General features: G+C 34.2%; 2 protein-coding genes across 2 annotated transcripts in view; one reads left to right on the top strand and one right to left on the bottom strand.

The window, feature by feature from the left end:
• Nucleotides 1-14968, top strand: part of LOC108004445 (nuclear migration protein nudC) — a 101366-nt gene that overhangs the window by 41638 nt on the left and 44760 nt on the right. The window lies entirely within an intron of this gene.
• Nucleotides 1-14968, bottom strand: part of LOC108004453 (uncharacterized) — a 66503-nt gene that overhangs the window by 39611 nt on the left and 11924 nt on the right. The window lies entirely within an intron of this gene.

Genomic DNA, 14968 nt, shown 5'->3' with positions numbered 1-14968 from the left:
ACTAATATAAATCGTAGTGAAAGCGAGTATGCAAAGATTATATACCTATCCAAAAGGATTTCTATTTGACGAGAATTAATAATAGTTATTTTGAACGAGAGGCCAATGTGAAAAACATTGGATTTTTGCAATTATTTGTTATTTGTTTATTTCTTTATCATCGAGATACGAAGTTTTTGAGCTCTTAAATGTATTTTGTATATAATAATATATAAAAACTATTGATTCGATGATGATTATAGAAATTTTAATTAAAGATTAATCAAAGATCCTTAATCGATTCTTAACGATTTTATTTTAAATGTAAAGAAATATATAAATAGGCAACCGGATAAAAATTCATAATAATAATCGTCACGAAACGTTTCTAAGAAATTAAAAATTATTTACAGACGCTCAAATTAAAAAAATATTGTCGAGACAAATGGGATCAATCGATCTCGCGTATTTTCCCGTTAATTAAAAAAAAACGATTTACCAAAACGGGATCCAGACTTTTACAGGCTCCTTTTCGAGAAAGCTTCTCGAAATTACGAGGCAAGACTAAAAGAAACAGAGAATCAGAGAGGGATCTCGGTAAGGATCCGCTTTAACCCGCATCGAAGGATTTCGAAGGACGCAGGGTCTGAACGAATGACGATTTAAAAGAACTTGGGTCGATGCCTCCGTGACTCACACCGTCCACCCTCCCTAAGAATAAAACGAATTTTATTGGGATACGCGTCACGAGTTAAAAGGTGTTCCTTTATATTTTTTAATAACATATAACATATCGTTTCGTCTTTGTTTGATCTGGAAACACCTCCTCCCGCGCGTGACTGAAAACCATTATAATTTGATGCCTTTAATCGATGCTTAATTGCAATCGGCGATTCCCTCTTTGTACACATGGCCTCCGGCGGGACGTGTTCCCTGACTTCTTTTCGATCACTGTGATCAAACGAGCTCATTGTGGCTGTGTACATAAATTGGAAAGTGTTGTAAAGCAGAATTTTTTTCTTGTCTCGTTGACGTTCGTACGCGATATGGTTATTGGGGAGAGAGGAGGCTGGTTAACCTGGCCGTTCGTTTTATTAATATTTGGCGATAAAAGCATGATTTATCGCGTGACAAAAGTGGTATTCGACGAATAATGATATTGACGTACCAGGGGGGAGAACTCGCCTTGAGTCGGTTTGGCTCGATGCGGTTTTGAAAGTGGGTTCACAGAGTTCAAGTTTAAAGCGTTGGGTGTGGGTTTAATTTAAGGAGATTAATCCGGTAAAGATAAGTCGACTTTGTGTAACATTTAAATCTCGATAGTTATTAACATCGCAACGATAATTAATGGCCAAGAGGCATGAAAAGCTGTATCGCGTTGAAATTATTATTTCGAGAAAATTTTCGTCGTCGATTGTCGAAATGAGGATCTTATCGATTAGGTAAAATCGAGATTTGTTCTTTGCGCATAGCATATTTTTATTTTATTAAGTATAAGTATAGTATTATCACATTTTTGGTTGATTTTGATTATGTATGTTTTTTTTTTGTTTCGTCTTAAATTAATTTCATTTCATTTCATCGTTAATCGAAGAAACACTGTTTAATTTTTTCGTGTATCCGTATTAAACCATTTTCCTATCTTTGAAATTGCGACGCGTTTACGAATATTTTAACAATTTCCTTTTCACATAACCAGTTTAAATGATAGGTGCTAATCTATTCCACAAAAAAATGATCCATAAGAAAAACTCGTTGATTTCAGTCAACCATTTCTTCGTAAATTATATAAATGATTCTGCTCGTAAAATTATTCTTTTAACAGAGCAGAACTAGGGATAGATTTCAATTTTCGAATATAAGATACATAATCCAATATGAAAAATCATTCATTAATTCTAAATAATAAAATTATGTAAATCTTATAAGAATGATTTTTATAATAAATCAAAGTAAAATTGTATTCTTAAAAAAAAAAAATTAAAAGTACGAAGGTAAGTAATTATCTTTTTATCTTTCTATACTTATTATCCTATTTTAATTCTTGCTTTCGCTGATCTAATCTGGCGTAACTGGTTTTACTATTTTTATCTAGAAATCTAGACAAATAGATAAGTGGACTAATAAGATACTTGAAATCGAAAGTTATCGCTTTAAATAGTTCGCATAAAAGAAAGCAAACGTAGATAGATGAATTGGATAAAAAGATCGACGATCGAAAGTTGGAAATGAGGTCGGATAATTAAATATTATTTACACATATACTATTCATAAAACGAACTCATTTTTAAGATAATAAAAATTCATTAATTCGTAAGAGATTTCAAGATTTTCATACTTTTAATTCTGAATGGATCGAGCACAAAAGTTTGATGAACGAATTAACGGTTTAGAAGTAAAAGTTTTTTTTATTCCTTAAAATTGAATATCTTCTTTTCTTTTGATTACTTACGAAATGATTGATAAACGTTCTAAAATTATTCCGTGCGTTGCTATTTTCATCTTCCAGTTAAATCTTTTTAAAAATCTTTATTAATATACTAAATATATAGCGTTCATAAACTCTACTCGTTTTTATTTACAACTTCATTTATTTCATTTCTTTCATCATGAAAAAATATATGTTAATTAATTTTAAGTGAGTATGCAATCCTCATTTTTTTCATTTAGCATTTTTTAAAAAATCTTAAAGCTTCTATCACATACATCTTATAAAATGTAATATTAATATTAATATCTTATAATTGATTCGAAAAAAATTAATTTATCATAAATTATTCGAAAAATTATTATATCGTCCCATAATTTTTAAAGAAAAATTCTACAAACGAAATGTGCAATAAAAATCACTTTCTCTTGTAATTCCACTAAAAAATTACATATATGTTGCAACTGAGCAAAACTGTAATCGCATTCGACAAATTAATGAAACACGATTAACGAAAAAAAAAGCCTTGAGTGTTTCGCGATTCTGCATGACACGGCTTTTGAAAAAAGTACACCGGTTTCCGAAAAACTTGGCAGAGATCGAGTTTCTTCTCGATTGCTCAACATCCGGCATAATTACGTAGATACAATAAGGCGTGTAGAATTCATAGGCGTTTCTTTGAGCGGCCTTGATCATAAGTGTTTTTCTCTTCTCATCTTTTTTTTTTTTTTTTCCTTCTTTTCTTATGCTCTCCATGATTCTGAATTTCGAGAAAAAAAAGAAAACAAAATAAAAATCGTGGAAGAAACGAATGAGTCAGAATTAATTATCATCTTGTAGATTTAATTAAATGAGCAATTTTAAAACATTTTTAGAACTGTATAATAATAAATGATGCAAAAATAATTATTGTTTAATGGCGTGTCGTTTTTTTTTTTTTTTTGGATCAATTATTAGATGCTAAAAGTTAATTCATTGATAAAGAGGAATTCCATTGAAATTAGAATTCGTATTATTAAGATTATTGTATATTGTAAATGCAATTTTTTTTTTTTTTAACTACGTATTACAATCAATTCTCTTTGAGAATTTTAAATAATGTTTGCATGATTCAATGGCATGGAGAATAATTTTTAAATTACTTATAATTGATTGTATATGAATAAATGTTTTCCTTAGTCGAATTTATTATATAGTTCTAAGAAATAATGAAGAGATATTCTGAGTTATCTAACATTTGAGTAATTGACGTGGATTCGAATTATTGTTATACATGATCTATTGCTGAACTTTAAGATTTTTTTCTTTTATTGTAAATATCTTGAGATTACGATGAATCGAGTATCAAGATGTGCTTGTGATAGTTCTTAATGTTTGGAAATGTTGGACTTGCTTTCTGTATCTCACTTAAATCATGTAATAATCTATAGATAAGTCTTAACACGACTTTGCAGAGTAGTAATAAATTTTTAAATTTAAATTCATTTAACAATGAATCAATAAAATTCTTTAATTTCTATCAATTAATAGTATTTGATTCTTACTTTATTGTTTATTTACACAGATAGCATCTTATTAATAACTTTTTTAAACACGATTCAAAGTAAAGGTCACAAGCGCGACATTGATGATCTCTTCCTCTTTTTATCATTCTTTGCAAAAATCGTCAAAAAGCATTTCCTTCCACCCTACTTAAAGAGTGGTAGAAAGAAAATTTTTTTTCCAAATTCCAAATTCCAATAAAGAGTTACAAAATAAAAAGAAATACATTCGAAATATTCCTCAAATTCAACGTATCGATCTTCTATCGATTCGACGGAGGCTCGTCGGTGGCGAGATCGATCGCCGACGAAACTAGTGGATGCAAATCCGGTACCACGAAAGACTCGGTGCACGTTCGATCGGTACCAGTTCGGACAGGTTTGAGGCCGAAGGCGAACCGCTCGACCCACGAAAAGCACGAGCACAACGACGAAAAGTGAAAGGAGCGTAGCCGACGAGGGGGAGTGGAGGGGCAGTGGTACCGCCCGTGGAAGCTCCCCGACCTAGCATAACCGCTTCTCCAAAGCGTGTAGACGCGAAATTCCCCGTGTTACACGCGCCAGATGCCTGGCCGGACGAGTTTCTCTCGTTGAATATGTTTTACGGCTCTGCCTCCCCATCGCGTTCGGGTGGAAATGAACGGTTTGAGACGCCGTTTCGGGGAATCGTGACGGAGATGGTGCTCGATACGCTGCGACTTGCTTCGTCGACCTTCGATGAAAACGAGAAGAAGGGTGGAAACGGACGGCCGAGAAGCCGTTTCGGGGAATTGTGACGGGCTGTTCTGTTGGTCGATGATACTAGCATGCCGTCGTCGACCTTCGAGAAGACGGATCCTGGTCGAGAGACCGCCTCGTTGGAGGCGCGTCGTCCAAACGGCGACCTTCGATTATGAGTGTGACCGTAGCGGAGCATCCACAGCCCCGTGACAAAGAGCTAATCGTGATGTGTCTTCCGTGAAATATCGAGTCGGAAAGCTCTCGTGAGTTGGGTTGCTCGTCAGAGTAGTGGCTGATGAAACTTTGTGTCTCTTTGTGGGACAGAAGGGATTCGTGACCAATTTGGCTTCTTTTAGAATGTGGAAGGATTCGCTCGTATCGTTTTGTTCGTCGTCGTTTTCGGATAAATAATGCAAGATGTTAGGATTTTTCAAAAGTGAAGAAGAGAAATGGTAAATATATTTCGCTTTCGATGAAACAAATCTTCTTTAAATTTCAATTTAAATTGACAAGAAAGAATTTTCTTGTGAAGTTAAAAATTTGAGATTGTTTTTGACGTTGATTTTGACCTCGTTCAATTTGATTTAAAAAAAATTAAGATTATTATTATTCAGTGGGACGAGTTTCTCTTTTATATCAAGGTCAGGGTTTCATTGTTTGTTGCAGAAATTTACATACCGGTACTCATCAATCTTCCAGCTTTCGAGAAAGCTTTTCATATTCATATTAATCCTCAACCTGCAATTGTGCGAACACAATATGATGAACGAATAGTTAAAATAACAATTGTAACAAGTTCATTGTAATTGATGGTTCCATCTCGATATCCTGACTATATTCGATTCCAGTAGAAATAATTTTCCAATTAGCTTTTAAGTATTATCAAAAAGTAATTGTGATATCCTTTGAAGGAAAATTGTGAATTAATGGAATTAATGGATTTTTTTATATTATTAGATCGAATGTGAATAGCAATAATTTTTTAAAGAAACAGATATATTTAACTATCATCTTAATTTCAATAAAGAGAGAAATTCAAAGAAACTTTATAAAACAATTAATATCCAATTTCCATAAGAGCATCCTTTCAAAAGGAAAACAATCTATCATTGTAATAAAAAATCGATAATAAATCTACATATCGCGTGATAGTGAATCGATTGTATTACACGAAACATCGTCCGTGAGATCGTGATGCTAAAATGTTAATGCATGTTCCAGTAATGAAATGGCGTTAAATCTCGCATACGTGCAACCTCAATATTAAATCGCTATACCGACTCAACCATTTTATTTTATTTCGAAAAATGTGCGCTTAATTATACTTAAGTAACTATGTGTGTATACTCAAGGAAAATATAACCAAATTAACATTAAAATTACGTAAAAGATATTTATAATTTTATTAATTAAATTAAATACTGTTACTCTCTTTTCTCTCTTCTAAAATATCCTCAAACTTACGAATACATTTCTTGTTTTGCTTAAATTTTATTTTAACCTTTTCGTTATCGAGGTCGAGATATCTCTTACGAATTAAATTTTATTCAAATCTCAACTTCTAACAGAAAGAAGGCACGCGAGATCCATAGTACCTTGCGAATTAATTTTATCGCAAGATCTTGATGGCAAAAAACGATTTTTTTTTCTTTACATAACTCGTCATTAGTTAAATAGAGTATACATTTAAAAAAATGCCATTTCACGATGAGTGAATATATTCAACGTAAAAACCATCCAAAGGATCAACGCGTGTAAAATCGTTTGATCGATCGCTTCTTTTTCGCCCATTAACGTCCACGTTAATCCATTAGACCATGCTGGTATATACACCGCGATATTTGTCGAAGTCGCGTAGCGATTTGCGTAAGAATCGCGTTTCTCGCGATACTCGCTGGCGCAATCGTCGCAATAAACCGTGGAATGCTGATGATTTTCAACCGAAGACAAGGTCCTCGGGTTTGACCTGATTCCCCGATTCGATGCCAAGACCGAGATAGTCGCTCGATCGTTGAACAGTTTGACGTATTTTGATGTAATAACGATCGACTCCTCCCCATTCTTCCGAAAGGAAAATCCACACGTTTTTGATTCTGTTCCTATTTATCAAACTTTTGTGCTCCGCGATCAATATCACAGTGATCTAATTACGTTCCATTAAACCATAACGATCCTCGGTCGCAATGACGCGTCCCTGAATCGACGCGACGGCGCGTCGAATCGAGCCGATCTCCGCGCAATTAATGCTCCTCCAACGATCGATTCGCTAACGAGTGTATCGAAGCCTCGATCCTCTCGACGGGGATTAACGAGGAGAGCAATTACGCTTCTTCGATTGACTTCCGTCACCCTTAGGCTCGTCAATAGTGATCTTGAAACGATGGAAACACGTAAGAAATTGCAAGCGAACCTTTAAGGTCATTTATCATGAATGATAGAAGAAAAAGAGAAGTGAAGGGACACTCTGATCAATGTATTTAAATTATTAAGTATATTTTTCTACGAAAAAAAGGCAGGATTTCTATCTACAAGTGGCGTTGGATCGTTGGTGGAAGATGATTCGATGAACGTCGATGACGCGACCAGGTAATTCCCTCTCGAAATTTATGCGCGATTACGTTCGCGTTCTTCCTCGTTTAGAGCGAAGGACGACGGATAATGATAATTTCAGAGCGATTTCTTCTTTGTGAGCGAGGCGTGGGCGATGAAACTCGGCGACTGGACGTAGCCGCGGAAAATCGTTAAAGCCACCCAGTGAAGATCTGTGTAGGTAGTATGAATAGTTTGTCTCGCGAATGAATGTTGCTTAATTGACTAACATTGACGTTCGTTTGAAAAATATTTGATGAATTTGAGTAAATAGTTTTCCAATTAAGAAAACTATTATTAACTAAAGAAGTTGTCGAAGGTAATCGATCGTACATTTGAAAACAATGTTATTTTGAAAATTTTGTAATTATCTCAAAATTAATAACAAAAAATTTGTACGTGTATTTTAAAATGTTGCTCAATCGATGATCGTTTGAAAAATATTTGACGAATTTGAGTAAATAGTTTTCCAATTAAGAAAACTATTATTAACTTAAAGAAGTTGTCGAAGGTAATCGATCGTACATTTGAAAACAATGTTATTTTGAGAATTTTGTGATCATCTCAAAATTAAAATTACAAAAAATTTGTACGTGTATTTTAAAATGTTGCTCAATCGATGATCGTTTGAAAAATATTTGACGAATTTGAGTAAATAGTTTTCCAATTAAGAAAACTATTATTAACTAAAGAAGTTGTCGAAGATATAATCGATCGTATATTTGAAAACAATGTTATTTTGAGAATTTTGTGATCATCTCAAAATTAATAACAAAAATTTGTGTATTTTAAAATGTTGCTTAATCGACTAACATTGACGTTCGTTTGAAAAATATTTGATGAGTTTGGGTAAATAATTTTCCGATCTAGAAAACTATTATTAACTAAAGAAATTGTCGAAGGTAATCGATCGTATATTTGAAAACAATATTATTTTGAGAATTTTGTGATCATCTCAAAATTAAAATTACAAAAAATTTGTACGTGTATTTTAAAATGTTGCTTAATCGACTAACATTGACGTTCGAAAAACGTTTTGAAAAATATTTGATGAGTTTGGGTAAATAATTTTCCGATCTAGAAAACTATTATTAATCAGAAGTTGTCGAAGGTAATCGATCGTATATTTGAAAACAATATTATTTTGAGAATTTTGTAATCATCTTAAAATTAATAACAAAAAATTTGTACGTGTATTTTAAAATGTTGCTTAATCGACTAACATTGACGTTCGTTTGAAAAATATTTGATGAGTTTGGGTAAATAATTTTCCGATCTAGAAAACTATTATTAATCAAAAGTTGTCGAAGGTAATCGATCGTATATTTGAAAACAATGTTATTTTGAGAATTTCGTGATAATCTCAAAATTAAAATAAATGTATTCTGAATCGCTATTATCTCATTTTACTAATTAACTCAACTTCAACTTATTTTTCCATTTCAATGTAAACATCCTTGATCCCATCCTTTATCTTAATCCTCGCTTAAATTCCAAACCTACGTGCACAACAACTTCAACAATTCTCTGGAAACGGAATGATAATAAACATCGAGGAGCCTGCTTATAATTTTATTTTTTCCAACTCTCGTCAGGGTCTAACAATAAGTTTTTACTTTGCCGTAAGTCGCGTAAGCAAGGAGTGGAATACGGATGCAATAGTGTGTTCCGTGTCCTTTCGAGTGTCGCAAATATATCGCGATTCTACACCAGTCTCGAAGGCCGTTGTGGTTTCGATGGACGATGATTAGGCGTGTTAAATACTACAACTGCGCGTATGCGGTATAATGTAATAAGGAAATGAGACTGCATTCGTTGAAGAGAAAACCGAGGAGAAAAATGGCGAATTGAAGAGGCACCTGACGTAAGCTCACGAACGGGAAAATAGCGATCGATGCACGAGCGGCGGACGAGTTTGTATTCCATGGGATCATTTTTCATACGCCTACGACACGGTGTCGTTCGTATGTTCAACGTGCCAGTCGACACGGAACTTTACTCGTGCGGTCGATTTACAAGCCAAAGAAACGGGCCGTTCGATGTCGAACGATGGATCCTTGCTTACCGCGTCAGATAAAAATTTTAGACCACCGTGATGGTTATTTTTTTTTATAGAAATATCAACGATTTACGACAGTATTTCCTTGGAAATGAGTGAAATTTTAATTTTATTGTTATATCATGGACGAATGTCGAGATATCGTTATTTAAATCGATATATTCCAACTTTTTTCTTATTTTGAACGGAATAAATGATATAACGAAATTCGAATTAATGGGAAATTTTAAAATTATACTTACGTTAATATTGTATTTATTGTACTTAAATTATAATTATATCAGAGGTATACTTTATATTTCTCGATCTGTAATGACTTTAGTCGTGAATTTGGATTATTTAAGGAAAATCGTTTAAACAAAGAAATATAAGAACTGTATTTCGAGTTTCGTTTCTTATTAACTCATCGAAGGAATAATAATAATAACACATAATTTGGAATCTGCTAAAAAAATATTTTATATAATTTATTAATTAACCGGTTATATACGCATTTATGAAATTCTTATATATTACTGTTTTATTCGATATATCTAAATCACAAGATTAATACGGTAGTAAGTCAACGATTAATAATCCTCGAATATAACAACACCTTCGATAAAGAAGCGTAACGCTCGAAGGGTTTTCAAGATATCGACGAGCTTTTCCCTCCACCTTCCTGATATTACAATTCCAAGAAAGATCTTCCCTCTTGCGATAATACAAGAAACGCATGAAAACGAAAAGCGAGAATCGATTCCACGAGTCTACCAGTCCGCGACCTTGGATCGAAGAGGCTTCTCCGTAGGTGGAAAGAGCCGGCAGCAAGAAGAGACTCGCCCACGATCGCGAAACGCGAAATCGCGTGCGTCCGTCTCTCCTTCTCCCCCCTCCCCCCCTCCGCTTTGGTATAATTAATTCAGCTTCTGCCATCGGTCCTTGGCACACAGGTTGGATCGTGAATTCCAAGCCAACCGGAATGCACATTTTTCGCGGTTACAAACGCGTGCAAGGGCAAGGCTTTTTTGCCCGGTATTCCCCCGTCGTGAGAGCGGATACAAACGGCACACACGGTTGAGCGCTCCGTGTTCCCTCGAGCTGGTCGCTAAACAAAGGAGAACCGGCGAGACCAGCCCCGGAGGGGGGAGGAGGGAGTGAGAGCCTCCTCTTCGAGGACGAAGGTAAATGCACCTCCCGATCCCAACACCTCCGAGAAACACGGATAACGGATGCAATACACAACAGGTGGAGCCGAGCACAAAGAAGGATCGCGAAAAAGTGGTTTCCCCTGCCCACTTTGAAAATTGTAATATCCGTTTTACAAATAACGATCCACTGGGTATATTTGGGTAGATTTAGCAGAAGAATAAGTGTGCCATACTGGCTGTTTGTTTTAAAAATAAGAGAGAGTCAATAATTGGATATGTATCTGAATGCTATTTTTGAGTATTTGTATTTGTGTAAAAATGAGAACGAGAAGAGAGATATTCTGATTTAGAGGGAAAGGAAATTTATGAATGGTGTACATTATAAAAAGAAGAGAGTAAATAGCAGTGTCAGGTTCAGTTGGGTTATCTAAGTAAATCTAGTAGAAGGATGGATATGATTTTGGTAATTATTTTTTGTAAAAATAGGAGAAAAAGAGAGAAGACAGATATTTTGGTTTAGAATGAGCGAGATGAAATTTATATAAATGATACGGTTAGTTTGAGCTATTCTAATTCAAAATTTTATATTTGGGCTCTCTTATATAAGTACTTGATAATTAGTAAGATTTGTAGATTGAAAAATTTTGCAAAATGAATGTTGTAATCATCACTCTTATATAATAAAATTTATTAGCATCTCGTAATCTGCAACATTTCACATTTTGATATTTGTTTTAAAAATAAGGAAGGGGATATTGAAATTTATAAGTACTATATATTATAGAAATAAAAGAAAGTAAATAACTGGTGTGCATTATATCTGGATGCTATTTTTGACTATTCGTTGTGTAAAAATGAGAAGGAGGCAGATATTCTGATTTAGAGGGAAGGAGATAAAATTTGAATGGTATATGAATGGGTTATATAAATAAATCTAGTAGAAGAATGTATATAACTTTGGTAATTATTTTTCGTAAAAATAGGAGAAAAAGAGAGAAGACAGATATTTTGGTTTAGAATGAGTGAGATGAAATTTATAAATACGGTTAATTTGAGCTATTCTAATTCAAAATTTCATATTTGGAATAAGTGCTCTCTTATATAAGTGCTTAATAATTAGTAAGATTTGTAGGTTGAAACATTTTTGCAAATTGAATATTGTGATATTCATAATTTGATAATTCATAATCATAGTCATTTGTTACACAAATAACTTTATGTGTGTAACTTTTCACTACAATTTTCCAATATTACTAAGCGAATCAGGCTTATGCAAAACATCATTAAATTTCACTCGCAATAACGTCGTACAGGATCGTCGCACAGGAATTTAGAAATAGTGACTCGATGTAACTGAATGTTCGAGAGATGGGACCAACTGGAATTAAATTCATAAACTTGCAGCCACGACGTAATCGAATCTGCATCGAAACCAGTAGAGGAACAGACCTCATTGTAGTCCTTCTTTAATCAAATCTTGCAGCATGACTAAATGCGTCAACTGCAACCGTTCTACCTACTACCGCGTTTCAATTATCTGATTGATACGAAGTCCTTAGCATGTACGCCTTCGGACATTATTTAATTGACTCGTCATTTAATACTCTTTCTCTCTCTCTCTCTCACTCTCTCCTCGCAATCTTCATATTCCAGCGAGGAAAGCGCGCATCGAACGAGCCCCGGCATTGCTTTAAATCAATTATATGCGCCGCTTACGCAGCTATAACTCATTGCACGGCCTTAATCTCAAAATACAAGATCAGGAAAAGTAATAAACGATCGGCGAGCACTAATGGCCGACCTTGGTACCCGATCTGGATCAATCGCGTTCCACGCATTCTCGAAACTTCGCTCGGGAGATGTCGACGATCGTCCCATGGATTTTCGGCCCCTTATCACGCTCTTGTAAACGCCACCTCGTTGAATCGAACTGCTTTTTAATCGAGATATATAGTTCGTGGAAAAAGATAGCGTGAAAGGAATTCGTGAGAATTTGATCTTCGTCAGAATGAATGAATGAATGAACGAACGAACGATCGATCGATCTCATGATAGAGACGTTGAGATAAGGAAAATGATGAAAAGATTAAATTTGTAAGGAATTTTCTAAGGATTTTGACTCAAGCTTGAGACTTTTGAATGAGGTCAAATTGTTAGAAAAAAGAATTAATTTTGAGGGGAGTATTCATTCACGTATACTTGGAGATGGAATCAAATTTTCAGAAATGATTTCAAAGATTTATGATGTCACACTGTTGATGGCAAAAATCATGACACAACCAGAGAAACAAGTTTTTCCAGTCATCACTTCGAGAAAGTTCTCTACGCAATACCCTAGGGTAATAAAAATAACAGAAACTATACTTTACGAGTATTTCACTTCTCAGGAATAATCTTAATAAAGAGAACAATGTGTCAAAGATTGTGCTCCGCATTTGTTAAAAAAATTAATTATTGAAATGTGTATCATTATTTCGAAGCGAGTGACGTTTCAGACCACGATTTTCCTCGCAAAATCCTCAAAAATGTATTATATATTTAAATGTTAGTGCAACAATTTTCGAATCGTAAACCCTGCGAGTCCCATACTCAAAGAAGCTTCTCTTATTACGAAGTTAACCTTCAGGATTAAGATCTTTTGATTCTTTATGGTCAAAAAAAAGAAACCGGGGCAATTCAGCTTTAATATATCTCTCTATTATTCCGATTAAAGCGATTCAACGTTCCATAAACGATGTACATATTACACTTTTACGATCATACAAATCCAAATTGTCGACATCTTGGCGACCATTTAAAGTGTCAAAATTACCTCTTTGAATGTTTATTTAATTCGTGTAGGCGTTTTAATAGGGAAAAAGCTCGTAATAGAAATCGTTTCTGATTGTTAATTGAGTTGGAGAGACACGCGTGACCGGCCTTTATTGTCGCGGCAATAATCGTTTGCCATTTGCCCCCAGGGGCAAGGACGCCACTTTGGAACCAGGTTAATCGTTGAAAAGTGGTCCACACTGGCTGCGTTTTGCTCTCTACATCCTATACAATTCTATTCAATCCTTGTAAAATTGTTTCTTTTCCAATGATTTACGATCCATATTACGAGCCATTTGTGTTATCAATCTAATTCAGAATTCTCGATTCGCAAGGAGATTTTTATCAATTTTATAAAATTGGAAAAAAAGATTAGAAAAATAATCGAAACAGATTTTTGATGCAAAAGTAAAAAAGTATTTGTAAAATGGCAAAAATGCAATGAAATCCATAGTAACGTATTATGAAAATTTGTATGCAAAAGAAATGTACAAAAAACTCTTTTTTATATTTTTTCTGAGAAAAAATCTCCACGATCCGCGTACGTTAATTAATTCTTCACAAAGATTATTCTTTTAATTTATAATTTCAATACTTTTTTGGACAAATCTCCATGATGTAATACAATAGGAAATATACAAGAAAATTATCCGTTAAATTTGTCTGTGATAAGAGCTTGATAATCCTCTAGTCTTAATCTATTTCTTCATCTTTAAAAATTACATTGAGATGATTAAAGTTTCACTTGTCTTATTTCTCGATCGTTAAATGAAAAGTAACAATGTTTGTCGCGAAGACAAAGACGAGATAAATTAACACGATATTGTTACTTGATTGTTTTCCAGAAAGCAGAGTACAGTCGTTATTTTAACACGATGTTCCTTAGAGCGGTAGAACCTCGATTAACGTTGCTAATGACGGCTCTCTGGCTGAACTTAAATCATATTCGTCCGCGAAATCGTTCTTTTATGAGAGCTCGTTGTTTGTTTATCGTGCTATTCAATTCTGGTTTGAGTGTTGAGTGTACTTAACATTCGAGGAAGTATTCGTTCGAAATCACCCGCCTTTTCCTTGGTGAACGGAAAGAGCGCGTCATCGTTATGCGGTACACTATCGGCCAAAAGTTTGGAATCTCGTTATAAGTGTATCGAGAAAGTTTTTTGAAATTATTCTCTCGTTTGTATAACCGCATCGAATTTTCTATTAATTTTATCATCATTGATTCGAAATTGGTGCCGATGATTTTTAAAAATTTTCTCAAGCAAAAGTGTCTTATCCGACGCTTCTTTTCAAATTTTTCCACACCGTGGAAAAATATGTCAGCGATTTCAAAATTTATGGCCGGTACTGTATAAACAGTCACCGAGAAATTACCACCTATTGACCTCGCAAAACCGTAAAATCGACGTGTGCACCTTTAATCCTCGTATTTTTCCCTTATTTCTCTACTCGAGTTTGGTTAACTGTAGGTTTATAGTCATGCTGTAGTGACAAGTTGAAGAACTCGGAACGGATCGATTCGTAGTTATTGCTTGCTCAAGTATTAAACGTCGTCGTAAATTGTGTGTCATCGGTAAGAAATCGGAGACCGTTTTAATAAGGCCGCGAATTATTATTTTTTTTTTTGAACGAAATTTGTGCAAATAATATTTAAATAAAAATTTACAATTTATTCCAAGTGCAAGGAATAATTTAATCCAATAATTTCGTT

This window comes from Apis cerana, linkage group LG10, assembly GCF_029169275.1.
Source record: "Apis cerana isolate GH-2021 linkage group LG10, AcerK_1.0, whole genome shotgun sequence".
NCBI classification, from domain to species: Eukaryota; Metazoa; Arthropoda; class Insecta; order Hymenoptera; family Apidae; genus Apis; species Apis cerana.
Note: the sequence above shows the minus strand (reverse complement) of the source record. Positions and strands in the feature narration are given on the sequence as shown.